We start from the raw sequence: 23,839 nt of genomic DNA, 5'->3' as shown, positions 1-23,839 counted from the left end.
CTCCAACAGTCGTTATTGTTTACCCACTAATATCAAATCCTGGTACGCTGTCGCATCTAAACCGACACCTCTCTTGAACCCCTCACCCCCCCCCCCTCCCACGCACACACACACATTCCACATCCTGTCCGACTGATCAATTGACTACTTTCCCAATGAGAACCGCCACCATTTTTACATATCTTATGAATTCTGTTCCCCCCTTGTCTCACACCACATCAGCGTTCCTCCTTTCACCCTTCTCTCCCCACTATTATCTATCCTCTTCCTCTTCATTTTGTGGCCTTACAGACCCCACTTTCCCACTCCTTTTAAGTACCCCACTATCTATGCCAACACCAATCCTCCTCTCCACTGTCACAACTCTGCTTAATTCGCTGGATTATATAGCTGGCTCACGGCCGGCCGCAGGTACAGGTCCGTTATCACATTGGCGGCCGTAAGACGGGCGCGATAACTATAGCTTCTTCTTACTATCTCTTTTTCTCAGACAGTAGATGGTATGATGTGTCCCATCTCGTAGGAAAGCTGAGAAACGGATCTGTTTAGTGGTGTAACAGACTAGTTATGCCGCGTTAGTTTAGGAGAACGCCGCACATAGTACACTAATATACCGAAGATATATATCGTAGCAACTGGTAGCAAATAAAAAACAAAAAATAAAAAAAAGATGGTAGAGCACTTGCCCGCGAAAGGCAAAGGTCCCGAGTTCGAGTCTCGGTCGGACACAGTTTTAATCTCCCAGGAAGTTTCATATCAGCGCACACTCCAATACAGAGTGAAAATCTCATTGTGGAAGCACCTGCTTGTTACCGGCTCATTCAAGCAGAAAGGACACATTTCATTCGTTTATTTGGCAGAGCTTATGCCTTCAATATTAAGCTGTGTAATACGAACTAGGTGTTTCTCGTCTCTAGTAGGATGATCCTGAAAAGGACGGTTATTACTTATGTTTTCGGGCATATTGTATTTCACCCATGACACTGTTGCTCGTTTAGCACTACCATTTCGACGATGGTGAACGAATTTCTAACGGAGGATCTGGAGAAGATGTCAATTTTCTTTAAGACCTGGAGACTGACCCCAAGCACATCAAAAACAGAATTCTCTTGTTTCCATCTAGCGAATCGTGCTGCGAACTACAAACCAATAGTTCTGCTCAATGGACAAACGTTGACGTACAATTCTTTCCCAAAATATCTCGGAATCACTCCAGATAGAATCCTGAGCTGCAAAGAGCACATCACCAAGCTTTCTAATGAAGTTGCTGCAGGGAACAACATACTACATAAGCTCATTGGTACCACCTGGGGAACCTCTGCTGACTGTCTGCTTTTAACTGGCATCAGTCTTGTGTACTCTGCTGCCGAGTACTGTGCTCCTGTCTGGTTGGAAAGTGTACATGTGAAGAAGGTAGACACAAAAGTGCGCTGCATTACTGGTTCCATCAAATCAACCCCATGCCACTGGTTAACGGTTAACTGTACTGAGTCACATCCCTCCACCTCACTTAAGGCGGGCGCCGGCCGGTGTGGCCGAGCGGTTCTAGGCACTTCAGTCTGAAACTGCGCAACCGCTACGGTCGCAGGTTCGAACCCTGCCTCGGGCAAGGATGTGTGTGATGTCCCTAGGTTAGTTAGGTTTAAGTAGCTCTAAGTTCTAGGGGACTGATGCTCAGATGTTAAGTCCCATAGTGCTCAGAGCCGTTTTTAACTTAAGGCGGAAACAAGCTCTACTGAGGGAGGCCAAGAAAATCTCTGCATCTCCTTCCCTACCACTGCACCAGGAATTCCGTCATCCGCCACAGCAACGATTGCGATCAGGAAGACCAGCAAGTGTTACTGCAGGACAACTCATCACGGATGGTTTTGATCTAAATGAAAGCTGGAAGCATGAATGGTCAACAAAACATTGGGAACAAGAGCCCATTACCTTGATCCCACAAATAAGCCAAAAGGTTTTGACCTACCGAGGAAATTTTGGTGCCGCCTCAACATGTTAAGGACTGGACATGGCTGTTGTAGCTACTTCATGTACAAATGGCGCTGGATCAATTCACCAGTGTGTGAATGTAATCAAGAATAGCAGACAATTGAACATTTAGTCCAACGCTGTCCACTTCAGTCGCACCCTGGAATTCCCTATGACCTGTTCACTCTCACACCCAGCTTAATTAACTGGTTGAAAAATACGGACTTTATTGTTTAATCTTGTCTTATATCATATGTATATTGTATAAAATCATTTGCCTTATATCAACTGTATACTGTATAAAATCACCATACGATTAAATAAATAAAGTTCTTTATTAAAGACTTTAGGCGAATCTCTGTTTTTGTTTGTAGCGCTTGGCGATTACGCTACAAAGGAAATTATTGTGTCTGTTGGAATCTGCGTTTATTGTTCAAGAGCAACATGCATTTCGACGCCGATTCAGCAAGAAGCCGCCTCTACACAAGAAGACTTGTGAGTGGCATACAAATTCTTGAGAGTTGGTTGCATATCCAAACGGAAGGGCACTGGTCGGTCATGGATGTCTGACAAAAATGTCGAGCACATTCGAGGTGCGTTCACCGGGAGTCCACAAGACGGTGAGGCCAGGAACTGAAAATTCCTTAAGCAGCGGGGAGGCGTGTTTTGAAACGACCCCTGCATATGAAACCTTACAAGTTACGCAGCAACTGCGTCCCGGCGACCCCGACAGAGCGTAAGGATTTTCCATTTCAGTACTCAGAAATGTTCAAATGTGTGTGAAATCTTATGGGACTTAACTGCTAAGGTCATCAGTCCCTAAACGTACACACTACTTAACCCAAATTATCCTAAGGACAAACACACTCACCCATGCCCGAGGGAGGACTCGAACCTCCGCTGGGACCAGCCTCACAGATTTTAGTTCTCCAGCATACGGCAGGGGACACTTTTTCCGAACGACTCACCTTGTCGGACGAATAGGCGTTTCATCTATCTGGTAAAATAAACCGCTATTAAGTAAGGATTTGAGGGTAACAAAATCCTGGCGTCTTTTTCGAACATGAAGGAGACTGATTTCTGTTGTTTGTTTTTACAAACTATACGGACCTTTCGTTTTTTTTGGAGGAAACTGTGACAGGACTGCCGTACCTGGACGTGATGAAAAACTGATTGCTTCCTCAATTTCACGAAGATTCCAGTGAATTCATTTTTATGCATGCCTACTTTCACACTGAGGTGCGGTGTTATTTTAACAATACAATCACACAAGGTTTGATTGGAACAGGTGGAGAAAAAGATTTTGGCCTCCCAGGTCATCTAGCCTCATACCTTGCGATTTTGGACTCGCATTCTGGAGGACGACTGTTCTGGCCATCCTGATTTAGGTTTTCCGTGATTTCCCTAAATCGCTCCAGCAAATGGTTACTTACAAAGGGCACGCCCGACTTCCTTCCCCGTCCTTCCCTAACCCGATGAGAACGTTGACCTCGCTGTCTGATCTCCTCCCCCAAAGAGCCCACCCTAACCCAACCTTGCGATTTTTTTTTCTGTGGGGCCAAATAAAGGAGAGTCTTTATCCCACATACGGCAGCTGCTATTAAAGAGCTGAGAAATAGAATTGATGAAGTTGTCAATTCGATAAAAAGGGACCTGTTGATTCGTGTGAGCAATGAAGGGATTACCGTTTCGATGTTTCTCGGGCAACGCGTTGTGCTAATGTTGGGTGTATGGTATACTGTCTGTGAGAACATAAGACTTCCAACCTTCCACTATCCAGTGCCATATGCAATATGTTTCTGTCTTTCACAGTTTGTCTCTAATAAACAATGGAAATCTGTTCTTCCTCTTTCAGTCACCCTGCATTTTATCCGTCGTTGTTCAGTCATGGACTTGTAACGTAATGGCTCCTCAGCGCTTTTCCTTTCACTCACACTAAAACCATTACGTCACTAGTATGCTTATCAGACCCATCCCATAAATCTTAACTGAAGCCGTACTGTAAGAACCATGATCACTTTCTTGTTATAATAAATAAACAAACACTGCCTGGAACACAACATTTTATTACTGTTTACAGGTTTCAGTCTGCACTGCAGATCATCTTCAAATCTGATGCCGCAAAATGCAGTTTTTGAACAACTGTGATACCAATCAGGTTAGGATTGTACAGTTTCCTCTTGACTTGGGCACAATCCTTTGATTCTGTGGGATGCTCTACACTTTTAGATATTCTGAAGCAGATTGACTAAAAAGAAAGGAGATTAGTAAGCAATCTATAAGGGTATTAGAAATCGTATGCATATTTTGAGAGTTGGTAGTATGGATCAAAACAAGAAAAAATGTCCAGTAAAAATGAGTGCTGAAATGCACACCTTAAGATTTATGAGTACTTGTTCATCTTCGCTACTGTGAAAGACAACACTTCTACTGCAAGCTCTTTGCTATTATAAACCGACATACAGAAAACAGTAAACAAACGAGTAAACAAATGAACGCACAATGTTCAGTTATTGTCTAAGAGTAGACCTAACTTAATATGTTTGCTATTACATGCGACCTACATTTGAGTGCCATCGGTTCAAAAATGGTTCAAATGGCTCTGAGCACTATGGGACTTAACATCTATGGTCATCAGTCCCCTAGAACTTAGAACTACTTAAACCTAACTAACCTAAGGACAGCACACAACACCCAGCCATCACGAGGCAGAGAAAATCCCTGACCCCGCCGGGAATCGAACCCGGGAACCTGGGCGTGGGAAGCGAGAACGCTACCGAACGACCACGAGATGCGGGCTGAGTGCCATCGGCCAAGGAGGTACTCAGTACGGCGTCCATCCTTAGTAAGATATGCTTTCATTGCGTTGGTAAGTGCAAAGATAAAACTACAGTGAAAAACATCTCACAGAATTATTGTCTAATGTAGAACGAACAAATGCGCTGCACGTACCCAAACCTGCGAATACGCTTTACAGTAACGATAAAATGGTTCAAATGGTTCTGAGCACTATGGAACTTAACATCTGTGGTCATCAGTCCCCTAGAACTTAGAACTACTTAAACCTAACTAACCTAAGGACATCACACACATCCATGCCCGAGGCAGGATTCGAACCTGCGACCGTAGTAGTCGCGCGGTTCCAGACTGCGCGCCTAGAACCGCTAGACCACCGCGGCCGGCAGTAACGATACCAACAAATGTTTAGTGCATGGTGTGTCAGTGGACAATGACAAAAAAATGTGTGCTCATATCTTTATTGTGTTTTCTATATCTGTTGTAATAGCAAAGAGCTTGAAGTAGAAGAGATCTGCTTCACTGCAGTGAAGATGAATAAGTGTTCAAAGCTGCATATGACACAAAATCAGTTAAGAAGAGCAAACAAATTTGTCTAGTGCTCTGGATGAGAAGAGACTGCATCGTGAAGAAGCACTAGAAAGAATTATGACTTGTAAGAGGGCCGGTTGCTTGACGAAAAGATAAATGCAACATACACATTTAAGAAAAGTGATGACGGAAGAGCGAGTGCACTAGGCAATATTGAAGTTTTGGTGGTGGATGTGCCTCATGAACGGAACACATCGTCATCGTCGCCGTTATGTTCATATATGTCTATGGCTTCCAGAGTTTGACGTATATAACGTCATTTTTTCTTAACTTTGTCGTGAGTGTCTTTGAAATTCACTGTGTAGTGTCACCGCCAGACACCACAGTTGCTAGGTGGTAGCTTAAATCGGCCGCGGTCCATTTAGTACATGTCGGACCCGCGTGTCGCCACTGTGTGATCGCAGACCTAGCGCCACCACAAGGCAGGTCTCGATATACGATAGAGCACTCGCCCCAGTTGTACGACGACATTGCTAGCGACAATACGGACAAAGCCTTCCTCTCATTTGCCGAGAGTCAGTTAGAATAGCCTTCTGCTAAGTCCATGGCTACGACCTAGCAAGGCGCCAATCGTAACAGTGCATGTATCTTACGAGTCGCATTTGTATAGTCAAGAGAGATGTATCACAAGGAGTCATTAAAGTTAAGTATAAAGCAGCTACGTACTTTTCTTGCTACCATTCAATAGTTATCCTGTTCCAGAATTCACGCCCGTCTGCGTTAGATAGCGTGCCTATCGGCCCCCTCAAAATAACACTGTGTCGGCACTTCTGTCGACACATCATTTGTCGACGAGTAAAGAGTTCTTTCTAATTGCTTACGTTTACTTGTGTCATGGCTTCGCCAGATGTACTGTCCGAATTTTATCGCTTGCAGAATCAGCAGACGCAGGCGTTATTGGATGCCCTTGGACAGCTCGTCCAGGGTCAACGAGCCATTCAAACCGATGCGGCAGCCGCCGCTTCACCGCTCCCGCAGCCACACCATGCCGTTGCACCGCAGTTTCGCCAGTTTAATCAAAACCACGAGTCCTGGACGGAATGGTCCCGACAGTTCGGCTTTCACCTAGCCGCTTACAGAATTCAAGGTAATGAGCGGCAGCCGTTTTTGCTTTCTTGTGTTGGTGTGTCCACCTACCGTGTGATAGTGAAATTGTTTCCCCGACGCGACGTAGCAACTCTGTCCTACGAGGAAATTTTGTCTGCTTTAGATGCCTATTTCAAAGAAACAGTTAATGTAGTTGCAAAACGGTATACGTTTTTTCGTACAAAACGTACGGCCGGTCAGACTAATAGGGAGTGGGTAGCAACATTGCAAGGACTTACTAGGGAGTGTTCTTTTGACTGTGACTGTGGCCTTTCTTATTCAGATACAATTGTGCGTGATGCAATTGCACAGAACGTTTCTGATGTTCGCGTATGGGAGCAAATTTTGAAACTAGTAAATCCCTCCCTTCAACAAGTGATAGACATATTGGATAGACAAGACACACTTGACTGTGCTCAGGAATCTTTTGAAACTTCGCCAGCCGTGTGTAACATTAACCGGCCCGCTGGACGCGCTGCGCGGCCCGGTAACCGGCCCTCGCGTACTTCGACGCAGCTGCCGCTGCGCGCTAAGCCAGGTGTGCCGCGCCAGCACACAAATGCAGTGAAATCATGCCCGCAGTGTGCTACTAGGCATTCGCGTGAACATTCCCCGTCACGCCAAGCTATTTGCATTTTCTGCAATAGGAACGGACATGTTCAAAGTGTTTGCCAGAAAAAGCTCAGATCAGACAATCACAACCATTCCAGGCCCTTTGCTTCGCGCCGGAATCGAACCAAGGACACTCAGGCTCGTGGACCTTCGCCCATGGACATTCATGTCGTTAATTCCACTTCGTCCAGTGACACTTTCTCTAACAGTGCCTGTGTTCGTCCCGCAAAAACTGTGTGTCGACGTCGTCGGAAATCACGTCAATTCGCAAGTGATTCTGTACAAGTGTCTGTTCAAATTGCACAAGACAGTCGCTCTTGTCGTCAGCAGGACAATAAACTTTTTGTAAATTTGGACTTTAATGGCAAGGTCATACCATTCCAGCTCGATACCGGAGCTGCAGTTTCATTGCTCAATCACGACACGTACAAACAACTGGGCGCACCTCCGTTGCGTGCCACAAATGTTACGCTCAAAAGTTATTCCGGACAGAAAATTCCTATGTTAGGACAGTGCAGCCTTCTTGCAACATACAAGGGACAAACAAAACTTGTGTCATTTTACGTTCTTCGTTCTTCTACTGCAGTGAACTTGTTTGGTTTAGACTTATTTCAGTTGTTTAACATGTCTATTGTAAATCAGGTCCTATCAGTGAATCAAACTGTGCCTTCAGACAGTGTTTCTCGTCTGTGTGACGAATTTGCAGACATTTTTGCACCGGGCTTAGGTTGCGCTAAAAACTATGAAGCACATTTGGAACTGAAAGTAAACGCGCAACCGAAATTTTTCAGAGCGCGCAATGTTCCCCACGCATTGCGTGATGAGGTCGCAAGAACGTTAAACGATCTCGAATCACAAGGTGTAATTGAACGTGTGCAAGCTTCTCTCTGGGCCTCACCCTTAGTAATTTTGCCAAAACCTTCCGGAAAATTGAGACTTTGCGTGGACTTCAAGGCCACAGTGAATCCACAACTAGTGACTGCTACTTTTCCTTTGCCCCGCCCGGAAGATCTTTTTGCTAAACTGTGCCCGGGAAAATACTTTTCAAAGTTGGACCTAGCCGATGCGTACTTGCAAATACCGGTGGACGACGAATCCCAGCGCGTATTGATGGTTAACACGCATCTTGGATTGTACCGCTTCAAAAGACTGCCATTCGGGTGTGCATCCGCCCCTGCGTTGTTTCAGCAATATTTACAAACTATTTGTGCGTCGGTCCCTACTGCAGCAAACTATCTGGACGATATAGTGATCTCCGGACAGACAGAAGAAGATCATCTTGCGAACCTACGAACATTATTTCAGGCCTTGCGACAAAATGGTCTTCGCTTGAGGAAGGACAAATGTGTGTTTTTTGCTCGTGACTTACCATACCTGGGACATGTCATTAATGCCCAAGGCATACATCCGAGTCCAGAGCACCTCCGTGCCATACAAGAATTGCCTTCGCCGCAGAATGTGAAACAACTACAGAGTGTGTTGGGTAAAATTAACTATTATCATAAATATGTGCGCAATGCCTCCTCCATTTCAGCTCCGCTTCATCGCTTACGCCGTAAAGGTGTTCCGTTCGTCTGGACGACGGAATGCGAACGCGCCTTTCGCCAGTTGAAATCGGCGTTGCTTTCTAATACTTGCCTTACGCCATTCGATCCCCGGAAACCCCTTTTGTTGATGGTAGATGCATCGGATTTCGGGATCGGTGCTGTACTTGCGCACAAAGTTGGATCGCATGATCGCCCTATTGCCTTTGCGTCCAAATTGCTCTCGTCTGCGCAAACAAATTACTCACAGATAGAGAAAGAAGCTTTGGCTCTCGTATTTGGTGTTACTAAGTTCCATGATTTCTTGTATGGTCGTCACTTCACCATCATCACAGACCACAAACCTTTGACATCGCTTTTTCATCCGACCAAGCCTGTACCTCCACGTACGGCGCAGAAATTCATTCGCTGGTCTATTTTCCTCTCGCAGTACCGCTACGATATCTTGTATCGGTCCACTGCTAAGCACGGAAACGCCGATGCGTTGTCCCGTTTGCCTGTTGCTGAGGATAAAGCATTCGATTCTTCCGAACTTGCTTGCATGTTCATTGATTCGGAAACCGATGAAGTGGTCGAATCGTTTCCGATTGATTTTCGTCGTGTAGCTACAGCCACAACTGCTGACCCTGTCCTTGCTACTGTTTTGCGTTTTGTTGCTACGCAATGGCCTTTGTCAAAGTCTCGGATCGAGGATCCGTTGGTTCGCCGATTTTTTGCTCACAAGGAGAGACTTTTTGTTCGACGTGGTGTTTTGTTGTTGCGTTCTGATAATGATCAGTCCAGAGTCGTGGTCCCACGTTCGTTACAGTCCTCTGTTTTACGGCTTCTTCACCAAGGACATTGGGGTATAGTGCGAACGAAACAACTTGCTCGTCAGCACTGTACTTGGTTCGGAATCGATGCTGCGATTACGAATATGTGTTCTTCTTGCATGGCGTGTGCCGAACAACAATCCGCACCGCCGCGGAAAGTCTTTGCATGGCCAAAAGCCACTTCCCCTTGGCAACGCTTGCACATTGATTTTGCTGGTCCGTTCTGGAATGCTCGATGGTTGGTTCTGGTAGATGCCTTCAGTAATTTCCCTTTTGTTGTCCGGATGTCTTCCACGACGTCATCTGCCACCATCCAAGCGTTGTCTGCTATCTTTTGCATTGAAGGTCTTCCGCAGACTATTGTTTCCGACAATGGCCCACAATTCATGTCCGCAGAATTTCAGTCATTCTGCCAGGCCAATGGTATTCAACATCTGACATCCGCGCCGTTTTCGCCTCAGTCAAACGGTGCCGCTGAACGATTGGTCCGGACTTTCAAGTCACAGATGTTGAAGTTGAAAGAGTCGCATTCTCGGGAGGACGCGTTGTTGCTCTTTTTGTCGTCGTATCGCTCTCAGCCCCGAGATGGTCGCTCGCCGGCTGAGTTGCTCCACGGTCGTCCTCTTCGCACCTTGATGTCTTTGCTGCATCCGCCGCATCAGGTTCCTGAGCAGCGGAAGACTCCTGCTTTTGCTCCAGGCGACGTTGTATTTTATCGCAACTATCGAGGTTCACGGTGTTGGCTCGCAGGGCGCATTCTTCGCTGCCTCGGCCGCGCGATGTATTTGGTTTTGGGGGCCTCTGGTGAGGTGCGTCGGCATCTCAATCAGCTGCGCCTCTGTCGTCGCACGGGCTCTGCCGCTCCCCGTCTGCTTTCAGCAACGGTGCCGTCCGGTCAGCGCCCCGGGGACCCATCTACTGGCTCGCCTCATCCCCAGGTGTTACCGACGATGCCTTCCGTTTTGCCCCATGGCGACGCGCCGCCGCAGCAGCCGCCGCCGCCGCCGCCGCCTGTTCTCCCGCCGGCGCCGCCCGCATTCGACGCTTCGCTGCAGCCGCCAAGCGCCTCCCTGGGTCACGCGCCGCCGATCGCTTCCCGTGACCAGCCGTCCTCCGCCATGGACCTCTTGCCCGCTCCGGACCACATGACGTCATCGCGCGTCGGGTATCCCGACGCAATGGAGGTCGACCCTTCGGCCCCTCCTGTTTCTTTACGGGCGCATACACCGCATGTTGACGTGCACCCTGGACTAGGTTTTCAGGCGTTTCCTAGATCCCCTCGGACCGAATGGCCGGGTGCGGGTGGCACAGCCTCGCCTGTTGTTAGGCTCCCCACCTCATCGCATACGTCAACATGGGGTCCTCCCCACGGCGGGCGGAAGCCTTATCTCACGACCGTTCGCCGATTTGCGGGGGAGGAATGTGGTGTCACCGCCAGACACCATACTTGCTAGGTGGTAGCTTAAATCGGCCGCGGTCCATTTAGTACATGTCGGACCCGCGTGTCGCCACTGTGTGATCGCAGACCTAGCGCCACCACAAGGCAGGTCTCGATATACGATAGAGCACTCGCCCCAGTTGTACGACGACATTGCTAGCGACAATACGGACAAAGCCTTCCTCTCATTTGCCGAGAGTCAGTTAGAATAGCCTTCTGCTAAGTCCATGGCTACGACCTAGCAAGGCGCCAATTGTAACAGTGCATGTATCTTACGAGTCGCATTTGTATAGTCAAGAGAGATGTATCACAAGGAGTCATTAAAGTTAAGTATAAAGCAGCTACGTACTTTTCTTGCTACCATTCAATAGTTATCCTGTTCCAGAATTCACGCCCGTCTGCGTTAGATAGCGTGCCTATCGGCCCCCTCAAAATAACACTGTGTCGGCACTTCTGTCGACACATCACACTGTGTTGTCGTATTACTGTAATGTGTTCGCCAGAACAGATTTTCTTTTTCATTTCGTTCTAAGTGAAACTGAAAAGTGCTCCTGTGTTCCTCACGTGTTGAGTTTACCTATATTTTAATCATAGTTAAGGTTTTTTCTCCACTGGAACGTGAAATATGCTAAATTCATGGTGCTGCATGTAAATAACGCTGATCGGCTGGTGGCATGAAGAGCAGGCTGACTTCTGTAAAAGGTTTGAAGTTGGTCCCAACTTTAAGTATGTTACCGAGTCCAACAGTGGATAGCGGAGCAAAGGGCGGGTAATCAAAAGAGATGAAAAAATACTTCACAATATTACTGGATGGCAAAGAGACAACGGAAGAGCAACAGGAAATAACGAATTTACCACAACCTGAAGTGGGATGATCTTTTGTTACCTTGGCAGAGGCTGACACTGCCTTGAAGCACATGGAAGGAGGCAAGTCAGCCGGTCGAGATTAACATGGAAAAGACAGCAGACTTCCAGTGAGTGCAGTGGTTATATCAAACCCTGGGAGTCATTTCAGACGAAAATAAAGTACCAGATGACTGGAAGACGGGTATTATAATACCACTGTTCAATAAAGGAAATACGAGAAAGTGTTCTAATAACAGAAGACTCGCCCTGTTATCACTGTTATCTCAGAGTCTTAAGATACTGCAAAAGAATTATTGAGAAAAGATTAAGATTGTTGTTAGAAAATCATTTTGAAGAGGTGGAACATGGAATCTCAAGCATCAGAGGAACAACAGACCTCATATCTCATATTTGCACCAACAAGGAACCCTTTGCGTGTGAGATCACAAGTTCAGCCTTTAGTGAGGTTCATTTGAAAATGTTGTGTTAACACTCACGACTGCAATAATACAGGGCTATTACAAATGATTGAAGCGATTTCATAAATTCACTGTAGCTCCATTCATTGACATATGGCCACGACACACTACAGATACGTAGAAAAACTCATAAAGTTTTGTTCGGCAGAAGCCGCACTTCAGGTTTCTGCCGCCAGAGCGCTCGAGAGCGCAGTGAGACAAAATGGCGACAGGAGCCGAGAAAGCGTACGTCGTGCTTGAAATGCACTCACATCAGTCAGTCATAACAGTGCAACGACACTTCAGGACGAAGTTCAACAAAGATCCACCTAGTGCTAACTCCATTCGGCGATGATATGCGCAGTTTAAAGCTTCTGGATGCCGCTGTAAGAGGCGTGCAGTCAGCGAAGAAGCGGTTGAACGCGTGCGGGCAAGTTTCACTAGTAGCCCGCGGAAATCGACGAATAAAGCAAGCAGGGAGCTAAACGTACCACAGCCGACGGTTTGGAAAATCTTACGGAAAAGGCTAAAGCAGAATTTACAATTGCTACAAGCCCTGACACCCGATGACAAAGTCAAACGCTTTTTTCGGCGCGGTTGCAACAGCTCATGGAAGAGGATGTGTTCAGTGCGAAACTTGTTTTCAGTGATGAAGCAACATTTTTTCTTAATGGTGAAGTGAACAGACACAATGTGCGAATCTGGGCGGTAGAGAATCCTCACGCATTCGTGCAGCAAATTCGTAATTCACCAAAAGTTAACGTGTTTTGTGCAATCTCACGGTTTAAAGTTTACGGCCCCTTTTTCTTCTGCGAAAAAAACGTTACAGGACACGTGTATCTGGACATGCTGGAAAATTGGCTCATGCCACAACTGAAGACCGACAGCGCCGACTTCATCTTTCAACAGGATGGTGCTCCACCGCACTTCCATCATGATGTTCGGCATTTCTTAAACAGGAGATTGGAAAACCGATGGATCGGTCGTGGTGGAGATCATGATCAGCAATTCGTGTCATGGCCTCCACGCTCTCCCGACTTAACCCCATGCGATTTCTTTCTGTGGGGTTATGTGAAAGATTCAGTGTTTAAACCTCCTCTACCAAGAAACGTGCCAGAACTGCGAGCTCGCATCAACGATGCTTTCGAACTCATTGATGGGGACATGCTGCGCCGAGTGTGGGAGGATCTTGATTATCGGCTTGATGTCTGCCGAATCACTAAAGGGGCACATATCGAACATTTGTGAATACCTAAAAAACTTTTTGAGTTTTTGTAGGTGTGTGCAAAGCATTGTGAAAATATCTCAAATAATAAAGTTATTGTAGAGCTGTGAAATCGCTTCAATCATTTGTAATAACCCTGTATTAGCTGTTAATGGATGACCAAGTGCACCAAGAGGATGACAGAAAATGAGTGTGCATAAGGCGTAGAGATCAACCGTCTGTGGGATATATGCTTTACTCCTCACAAAATGAAAATCGTCGACGTTCAAGAAATGTTCAAATTAAACCAATAGCTTGCACCACGAACACCGAATGAAAAATGGCGCGCCACGGTAAACACGAAGGTTCGCACCATCAAGACTAAGGCGAGCTCCTTGGGAGAAAGAAACCATGCAGGACGTTCAGCTAGATATCCACTGTCAAGAGAAGCATACAGAATCTTATTGGTGAAACTAGGTGATGTGAGATAATGCAATCTGATGGAATGCAGCCGAATACGAAACAGTTTGTCGTGGCGTTTATCGTGAAACTGGCTATCTTTTGAGACGTATCTACACATTGTGCGATAATATTCCTTATAGGCACGGAAAAAAAGAAACATCCACAGGCTGAATTTATCCAGTGGTTCTAGATGTCACACACTTTTTAGGAGGGATAGTTCGCTCTCAAGGAATGTGATAGAAGTATGACTTTTATACGTAGATCGGGAACCAAGCAAAGACAAGTTATTTTGCAGAGCTCATACAACTGGTGTCTTTATTTTATGCCCATTTTCTCACTGTTCCTTCTGTGACATTCACTGATCAGCCAAAGCATTATGAACACCTACGTAATGGCCGGTATGTTCACCTTTATCACGGACAACAGCGGCAGCTCGTCGTGGCAAGGAAGCAGAGTCCGTGATACGTTGCTGTAGGGAACTGACACCGTAGCTGCTCACACGGGTCACATAATTCCAGAAAATTCCGAAAAGGGGGGCGATGAGCTCTGACGTCATGTTCAACAACATCCTAGATGTGTTCGATCGGCTCAGACCTGTCGAGTAGGGGTACCAGCGCATCAACTGGAACTCGCCACTTTGTTCCTGGAACCACTCCATTAGACCCCTGTCTTCGTGTCATCGCGCTTTATGTGGTTGAATAACGCCGCAACCGTCTGGAAAATGATCATCGCGAAGGGATGTATGTGGTGTGCAGCCGGTGTACAACTCTCCTTGCCAGTCATATTACCTTGCATGACCTCCACTGGATCCATGGATGCGCACATGAATGTTATTAAGAGCATCACCCAACCGCCGCTAGCATGTCTCCCTGCCGTAGTAGAGATGTCAAGGAACTGTTGCCCTGAGAGATGACCGATTCGCGCCATGCCGCCAGCATGATGAAGAAGGTATTGGGATTAATCAGACCATACGATGCTCTTACACTGTACCATGTCTAGTGCCATCGGTCACGTGCCCTTTTCAGTCGTAGCAGCCGATGTCGTGGTGTTGACATTCGCACCTGCATGGCTCGTTGGCTGCGGAGGCCCGTCGTTAGGAGTGTTCAATGCATTGTGTGTTCAGACTCACTTTTACTCTGCCCAGCACTTAAGTCCGCTGTTAGTTCCGCCACAGTTCGCCGCCTGTCCTGTTTTACCAGTCTGCCGAGCATACGGCGTCCGACATCCGTAATGAAGTGCGGTCGCCCAACCCCACGACGTCTGGTCGTGGTTTCACCTTTGTTTCTTCACGTTTTGAAGACACGCGCCACAGTACTCCTCGAACACCCGACAATTTGCACAGTTTCCGAAATGCTCGCGTCGAGCCTCCGGGAAATCACAATCCGCCCTCGATCCATCTCAGGTAGATCGTGCGCCTTTACCATTATACACGCGGACAACACGGTCACTGGTAGTACATACACCCTGCGTATGTATGGCAAGCAGTGCTTTCCTCGCAGGTGACGCTGCTATGATCTGGGCTGGTTTACACCAATAGTAGGTCGTTGATCATAACTTTCTGGCTGATCAGTGTAAATATTCCCTAGTGCCTTTGACAGACCATCTCAACGAGATTGAATCGTAGGGGGGGGGGGGGGGGGGGGAGAGAGTTCCTTCAACTTCTCGTAACACAATAAACAACTTTTCAACCAATTTTCCATCCAGAATAACAATCGGCATGATTGTATACGAACATCGATGCGTTAAGGCATTGATGTTATCCGATCTTGATATAAGTGTCGTGATACCTCTAATTTCCAGGGTTCTTTTCATATATATTTTCTCTTCAAATCCCGATTGGTTGGAGTTGAAACACAATTCTTTACTGAACGATAGTATAAGTCGTTATTTCATTTACAAATTTTGAGGCCGATTTCGCCGTTTCATATGCATCGTCAGGTTCACTTTTCGTTGAAATTGGTTATATTATGTCTTCCAATTCTGTATCGCAGTTTGAAGTTAGGCAACTGTCCATCGCTTCCCTTTAAATCTACGTCGCTCGCAGTTTGATGCGCATAACGCAGTAGGTCACTATCACGCACATCCTGTAAATTGTATCGGGCATTCTTGAAACATGCTAAACACCTGTTTTTGTAAGAAGTGCACAATATTCTCCTTGAATTTCCGTAGTGCTTCTTACTCGATCATACTACAGAGGACTTATTCCAAATCTTTTGATCTTCCACGTACGTAATTGTGTTTAGTACCCGGTCCTTGGACAGCGATTGTCCTTTACCAGTTTTCACTGGAGTCAGAATTTGTGGCTCCCTGTCCGACAAGGATAACGAACTACGTGACTCGACAACTGTTTCAGTATCACATTCACTTTTTGATTTCGTATCGTCATCAATGCACTCCTCATGCACATTGTCCGCATAGTCGAGCGTATACACCACCGCACATTGCACTGACTCATCTTGCAGAAAAGATATTATTTCATCTGCCACTTTTTTCTCAATCAGCGAAATTACTTGGGTTGCGTTCTGACGAAATATCAACTTCGGCAACTGTTGCTTTCGATGTAATGCAATGTTTGCTTTGTTTATCGTTGCCGTTGCTGTTTTTTGTGTCAACACCATTACCACTGACGCGAGATATTCGTCGGCTATTGCAGTCCAACTATACTCCGTCGCCTCATGTTGTGCTCACCATTAAATACCTCCAGTCACAACCCCTGTTGCCATTAGCAGTCAATATTGTGTTTGCACGGTAGACGTGGGGTGTAGAATGCCGCAAACATCATTGGCCTTTCGCGACTTCGCACTCAAGGGGTTCCTTGGTAGATAGTTAATGGAAAAGTATCATAAAAAATCAAATGGGTTAATTATAATATTCCTGGATTCTGGAAATAGTACTGACATTGCCCCAAAGTGTGAGAATCTGTTGGTTCTAAACACCCTAATAACGAATGTTCAAATGCTATATGAAAGCCATAAAATTGTATAAAAGTGCGAAATGGTAGATGGAGACGTATAGAGAGAGGAATGCATCAGGGTCGTGCAGTTTCTCCATTACATTTTATAGCCCTTTTGGATGTGATTATAAAGCAAATTAGGGAGATAGTAAACGGTGATCGCAAAGCTTCAGTCTTTATTGATGATGGAGCTGTTCGGGGAGTAACAGAACAAGACGTACAGGGAAGATTACATGAATTGAACCCCAGGTTTAAAAGGCACCAGCTGACGGTAAGTGAGAGCAAAACGGTAGTAACAGTTTTGAGCTGGACGTCTGCTCAGGGCAACCTGATGTTGGATGGAGAAAGAATTGAAAACGTGGAAGATTTCATTTATCTGGCCAGTACAGTATAACAGAATGGAACTGCAACACCAGAAGTACAGGATAAAGTAAGTAGGTTGGGTATTTAAATTTTTTCACCCAGTACGGAACCTTGTTTCGGAGAAGAACGTTAATGTGAGAGCAAAACAGATCGGGTTTAGAACGTTATCTCACATTGTATATAGCATGGGGTGCTTTGTAAGTAACAAGGCAGATTTCGTCAAGTTAAAAGCTTGTGTAGTGAGATTTCCGTGGTCACCCTTGCAGAAGACTAGACGAGACAAAATTAGGAAGGTATCCATTAGAGGACAGGTGGCAGTTGATCTGTCACACCGAAAGACTGAGTGCTGCACGGCTCAACTGTCTGGACATATGAAGAGGACGAAGGATAACTGCTTGCGAAAACAAGATACTTGAATAGAGATGTGCAGGGGAAAAGACCAAAAGGAACACCCAGAAACAGATGACTGGATCAGATGAAGGAGGATCTGAAGATTAGACGAGAAAACGGAAACATTATCAAGGCAAGAAGTATATCATGATTGAGCAAAATAGAGGCAAATTGTTCATAACCTCCATATCCACCTGTCTGGAAGCATACGAAGATGATGATTATGATGTGAGATGATGTATGGTACCCGATTTTTTGGAGCGGATGGTGATTAGACATTTTCTGGAAGTATGGCCTTTGTATGTCGGCTTCCTATGCAGAACGGATGGATTCCGTTAATGTGATTAAAAGACAGCATGTCTTCAGCGTGTCCGCAGGCGATTAATGTTTCACCTACAAGTCAGTATCACGCCATTAGCTTTTGTCATCCTGATTCAAAGACCTAGTAGTCAACATATTCTATATACATAAATTAGCTACACATTGGTTTCAAGGGACAACCAGAGCTGATGTGTTATCCGTCCATTAACATGTCCGTCCCACAGCTGCTTATCACACAAGTACTGAAACTAAAGCATATCCTTTGGAAACATCTTGATTACACGTTAAATATTCTTTTACCAGTACGTTTGCCGACCATTATATCACGTTTCTTAATTTTAAGGTCTCTTATCTTACAGATATCCCCCGTGTCTTAGGGGTAGCGTCTTTGACTAGTAATCAAAACGTCCTGGATCTAGACTTCGAACCTCGTCACAGCTTAAATTTCGAACGAAAATCATCAGCAATGGCAGCCGAAGACTTGAGACATTATAACCCAACCTTGTTCTGCCAAAGCGCTTGTCAAAGAAGATAAAGGGGCGGAAAGACGTTCAGGGCATCTATTGCCATTGGGGTGGGGAATTGGTCTTATAAGCGGTAGAATGAGCAGTGATCAACGACATGAGGATGCAGAAGGCAATGGAAACCACCGAATTAAAGACAAATAATGTGCATCCACAGAATGTGTGGCATGTAATTGAAAAGTGTCGTCATGTTCTCTCCATTTGATACTGCACTAATCCCCCTTTCGAATTTTCGAAAGGGGACTTACAAGGGGGTAGGTGATCATGAGAAAGAATCGAATAACGAACAAAAGGGAGAGTGTGGTGCTGTGAACAGTTCAGTGGCTGGGTTAGTATCAGAATCGACAGCAAAACCAACGCCGACAACGGTAGTTCATGTATACATGCCGATGTCGCAAGCAGAAGATCAAGAGGTAGCGAAAGTATATGAGGAAATGAACAGGTATGCTTGAAACTCTGAGGTTATATATACTGCGATAAAACACAGCTCAGCACACAATTCAGTTGAAGAGAAGTGGAAGTCTCTGAAAAGGGCAATCATAGGAATTAGAAAGAGAAACATAGGTACAGGGAAGGTAAATGCGAAGAAACATAGGTAACGGAAGAAATATTCAAACCAGACGTCAAAGGAAGTACAAAAATGCTCATGGAAATTCGGAAATACAGAACTACGGATCATACAGTAATGAAATAAACAGGAAGAGCAAGAAACCTAAGGCTAAATGGCTACAAGAAAAATACAAAGAAATCGAAAAAGGAAATTAGTGATGGAAGGACAGACTCAGCGTATAGAGAATCAAACCAGCCTTCGGTGAAATTAAAAGTAAGGGCGGTAACATTAAGAGTGCTATGTATATGCAGATAAAAGCAGAGGAGTGATGGGATAGGTCGACAGAGTACACTGAAGACCTCTTATTGGGGAACACTTGCCTGATGACGTGCACAAAAAGAACCAGCAGTCGACGGGGAAGAGAAAGGGCATCCAGTATTAGCGTCTGAATTTAAACGACTTTGGACGAATTAAGATTAAATCATACGGGAGGAAAGATAACATTAAATCATAATTTCTAAAATCTATTGGGAAAGTTGCAACAAAACGAATATTCACGTTGTGGTGAATGTATCAGCCTGGTGATATACCACCTGTCTTTCGGAGAAACATCGTCCATACATTTCCCAAGACTGCAAGATCCTGCAAGTGCGAGAATTATCGGACAGCCAGGTTAACAATTCATGCATCCAATTTGCTCACAAGAATAATGTATAAAATAGCGGTAAAAACACTGTGGATGTGTTAGATGACGATCTGTCTGGCTTTGGGATAGGTAAAGGCACCAGAGACGCAGTTCTGACGTTATGGTTCATATTGGAAGCAATACTGAAGAAAAAACAAGACACTTTCACAGACTTTTCGAAACTGGAAAAAGCATTCTACCATGTAATATCGAGCAAGATGTTTGAAATTCTGAAGAAATAGGGGTAAGCTGTAGGGAAGTAAGAGTAATATACAATACCTACAACAAACAAGAGGGGGACAATGAGACCAGAAGCCCAAAATCGGAGCTCTCGGATTGGAAAGGGTGAAAGAGAGGAATGTGCTCCTTATCCCCTACTGTTACACGTCGAAGAAGCAAAGACAGAAATAAAACAACTGAAGGTGAAAGGATATCGATGATAAGCTTCGCTGACGACGTTACTCAGTTTAAGTCAAGGAGAATTAAAGGATCTGTTGAATGGAATGAACAGTTAAATGATTGCAGAATACTGACTGAGAGCAAAGCGAAGAAAGACGAAAGTCATGAGAAGTATCAGAAGTGAGAAAAGAGAGAAACCTAACACCAGAATCGGGGTCACGAAGTAGATAAAGTAAGGGAATTCTGTTACCTGGGCAGCAAAGTAAACCATGATGATTGGAGGAAGGACGACACCAAAAGAAGTCTAATGCTGCCAAGAAAGGCATTCGTGGCCAAAAGGAGTCTAGTATCAAACATAGGCCTTAATTGACGAAGAAATTTCTGAGGATGTACGTTTGGAGCATATGATTCAGTACTGCAGTCAAAATTCTACAAAATTCTTTTGGAACTTGGAATACCAAAGAAGTATGTTAGACTTATAGAAGTGAGCTTGAAAAACACAAAAGGTAGATTACGCGTGGGGAAATTGGTGTCAGAAGAATTTGTAATAAAGAACGGACTTAAGCAGGGAGATGCTCTGTCTCCGCTACTTTTTAATTTAGTCCTAGAATATATTGTACGAATGGCAGCAGATAATTCAGAGGTTGTGGAGTTAAATGGAAATATTAAGATATTAGGGTATGCAGATGATCTAAACATCATTAGCGATAGGAAACTGTAACAGCAAATGCGAATGCGTTAATCAAGGCTGGTGAAGATGTAGGTCCAAGGATAAGTGAAGACAAAACTAAATACCTGGTTACTACTAGAATGGCAACAGCAATAGATCAGGAAATGTTAAGAGTTGGAGACATTCAGTTTGAAAAAGTGAACACATTTAAGTATCTAGGCGTGGACATCACTTCGAGAAATGAGATTGAATCCGAACTGAAGAAGAGATTACGGGCGAGAAATGCGTGCTACTTTTCACTGAATGGATTACTTTCATCACTGATATTGTCTAGGAATTTAAGGATTAGACTATACAAAACTATTATTCTACCAGTTACGCTGTATGGGTGTGAGACTTGGTCTCTCACTGTGCAAAATGAAAACCCGTTTCGACTACTTGAAAACAAAATTTTGATGAAAATTTTTGGAGCAAAAAGGGATGATATTAGCGGAGAGTGGCGAAAACTGCGTAACGAAGAGGTTCACGAACTCTATTCCAGCCCTGACATAATCAGTATTATTAAATCACGTAGGCTGCGATGGGCGGGTCACGTAGCTCGAATGGATGAGGGCAGGGCAACGCGCAGAGTACTGGCAGGGCACCTAGAGGGAAAACGTCCTGTGGGGAGACCGAGGCGTAGATGGGAGGACAATGTGGAGGCTGATTTGAGGAGCCTAGGTATTGAAGGAGAATGGAAAGAAATAGCCCAAGACAGAGACAGATGGCGAAAATACGTTGCTGCGGTGATGGACTCCCGAGTCCGGTATGACCAGTGAGTAAGTAAGTAAGTACGTTTGGAGCACCACATTCTTTGACAGTGAAACATGGATTGTAGTAAAATCGGAACAGAAGAGAATCGCAGCATCTGGAATGTGGAGTTACAGAAGAGTGCTGAAAATTAGGTGGGCTGCTAAGGTGGTAATTAAGGAGATTCACCACAAAATCGGAAATGAAAGTAATATACGGAAAACGCTGACAAGAAGAAAGGACAGGATAAATGGACATCTGTTAAGATACCCGGGAATAACCTCCATGATACTAGAGGTAGTGGTTGAGGAGAAAAACTGTAGAGGAAAACAAAGAGTGAATACATATAGCAAAGAACTGTGGACGGATTTTGCTAGTACTACTATGAGATGAAAAGGTTGGTACAGAATGCGAACTCGTAGCAGGCCGCATCAAACCAGACAGAAGAATGATGACTAAAAAAAAAAGAAAATCTTGCTTACAAAATGCGTCACTGTGTGCTACGTGTGATTGTAAGAAAGAAGTTATACATTGGTGACTCCGGCGCGCACACGATTGGCGTAAGAGGTTGATCGGCATATTGGATATTAAGCTGCCCATATAATCGCGGTGGAAACGATATCATCATTTCTAACCCCTCCGCAATATCTTTTAAAAGCCACGAAGTGTTGACATAACAGTCTGTTATCGACAGAAAAACCCCACAATTAATAGTGTAGCTTCCCTTAGTGCGGCAGTAGAGAGAGGCTCACCGGTCCCGTGAGAAGCGCGGGAACTTTTTTTCCAGACATTCGTCAATGTCATATGGACCCAGTGCCTGGCTTGGTCGTATCAGCTGCTATTGACTACACAACTGACAAAACCTGGTTCTCATAGCCAATATCATAAACAACTGGGGGCACATTACGGCCGATGGCTGGGTCCTTTCTTCGCAGTTTCCGTTAGGTTATCTTTGAACAACATAACACAAGATGCCATGCTTTTCGTTTTATGTTGCAATGCCTGTGTAGATTCGAGGTACCGTGCAATGTCTTTCAGTCACTCCTGCGATTGTCAGCCGATCTGAAATGTAAGATTTATTTTCGCATTTGTGAATATGATGAAATTCCACCTGCATATATTATTGGTGACAGTGAAAGTTTGTGCCGGACCGGAACTCGAACCGCTTCGGCTATACCAGCACGCTCCTCATGGTAGGAAACCCTCCATATGTCACCATTTTGTCTACATCTTATTTTCATACAGATAGGGGGAGGGGCGTATGATTAAAGTCGAGGCCTTGAATTTTTGTCACGAAATACTATACTGTAGAGTACACTGTACAAACACAGGTACTTGAGTATTATATTTCATGCCTAAAAACAAGGCTGCGACTTTAATCGAACGTCACTCCCTGTACGGGTTTCACAGTATTTGCAATACTATAGGATGAAGATAATATGGTGACTTACGTAAGGTTGAGACAGTCCAGGAATCGAGCTCGGATAGCCAAAGCCGGTAAAAATGGTTGAAATGGCTCTAAGCACTATGGGACTCAACATCTCAGGCCATCAGTCCCCTAGACTTAGAACTACTTAAACCTGACTAACCTAAGGACATCGCACACATCCATGCCGGAGGCAGGATTCTAATCTGCGACCGTAGCCGAAAGCCGTTAAGTGATCGGTCTTGTAAACTGGGAAATCCGGGGTCGAGTCTCCAGTCAGGCACAAATTTGAATTGTCATCAACAAATTGTGTAGCTGGAGTTTCACAATATTTGTAAACGCGAACGTAGTTCTTGCTTCCGTTCTGTTCTCAAATGCCGTAACAGGGACGGTATCCGACTGTCGCCATGACCACCACGTTCTCCAGATCCGTCACCAATAAAAAACAACTGTTTATGTGTTTCAGGGTGACTGGCCCGCCACTACTCGTCAGCCGTTGGGACTGAGCCACGCCATATAGTTGAAGCAGACTAGAAACACATCCCAGTATACTCCATCCAAGCAGACTTGACATCCCACCACATCAATAACTTTGTTGATGCCATAGTTAGCACATCTGTGTATTAAATTCTGCACACTGCATCCCTCAAAACACTTACAAATTTTATCATTTATTCCTCCTACTACGCTGCAGATGTACAACAGATAAATCTTCGTTATTTGCTAGCTGTTCTAGCCTTGCAATTTGAATGGCTAGCTGTGCATGTACTTTTTATGACACATAGCAGACACTGCCGGTTTCGCCTTCGGAGCACATTCGCTCGTAATCAAACACATAATGCCATGCCACAGCACATTGTTATAAAATTACTTAACATGCGAGCAATTCGCAAATGAAAGCGGTCATAAATCTGCTTATACACTGTCCAGTCACATTGATGTGACCATC

The 23,839-nt window shown here is 45.0% G+C and overlaps 1 protein-coding gene across 1 annotated transcript in view; it reads right to left on the bottom strand.

Moving 5' to 3' along the window:
- Positions 1–23,839, bottom strand: part of LOC126455887 (Down syndrome cell adhesion molecule-like protein Dscam2) — a 225,813-nt gene that overhangs the window by 62,931 nt on the left and 139,043 nt on the right. The gene's annotated exons all lie outside the window — the stretch shown is intronic.

Source organism: Schistocerca serialis, chromosome 2 (assembly GCF_023864345.2).
Source record: "Schistocerca serialis cubense isolate TAMUIC-IGC-003099 chromosome 2, iqSchSeri2.2, whole genome shotgun sequence".
Classification (NCBI taxonomy): domain Eukaryota; kingdom Metazoa; phylum Arthropoda; class Insecta; order Orthoptera; family Acrididae; genus Schistocerca; species Schistocerca serialis.
This window is presented reverse-complemented; position numbering and strand designations above follow the sequence as displayed.